This window comes from Penaeus monodon, chromosome 31 (genome assembly GCF_015228065.2).
Source record: "Penaeus monodon isolate SGIC_2016 chromosome 31, NSTDA_Pmon_1, whole genome shotgun sequence".
In the NCBI taxonomy this organism is placed as follows: domain Eukaryota; kingdom Metazoa; phylum Arthropoda; class Malacostraca; order Decapoda; family Penaeidae; genus Penaeus; species Penaeus monodon.
The window spans coordinates 23,212,219-23,212,540 of record NC_051416.1 but is presented as its reverse complement, the minus strand read 5'-3'; the positions used below and the strand labels follow the sequence as shown (position 1 = coordinate 23,212,540).

Sequence of the window (322 nt, the reverse complement as noted above, 5' to 3'; positions counted from 1 at the left end):
TTTCACTAACCATTCATGGAATAACAGGCATTCATATGAAAGAGTATTGGCCGCTGGAAAACAGACGCACTGATAATAAAAGATAGTTTACAGGTAATAAAAGATAGTTTACAATCATTTTTTTAATGATTCAAATAGACCTTATATCTAGTCATTTTATAACGATTCCCGTATCCACTTTACATTAACCAATCAAGTTGTTAGCCATAGAAAAGGGGCGTGGTTTCTGGGCAAATATCAAGTAAAAGGAGAGAGTTGTGTTATTTTTTAAATAAGAATCTTTCTCTATTTTATTTTAAGTCTCTCTGCCTCTCTTTCTTTC

The 322-nt window shown here is 32.0% G+C and overlaps 1 protein-coding gene across 1 annotated transcript in view; it reads right to left on the bottom strand.

The window, feature by feature from the left end:
• Window positions 1-107: 107 nt before the first annotated feature.
• The window catches only part of LOC119593108, a gene marked incomplete in the record, with an annotated part of 3,343 nt that continues 3,128 nt past the window's right edge, over window positions 108-322 (bottom strand). The window contains 1 exon segment of the mRNA XM_037942071.1: window positions 108-322.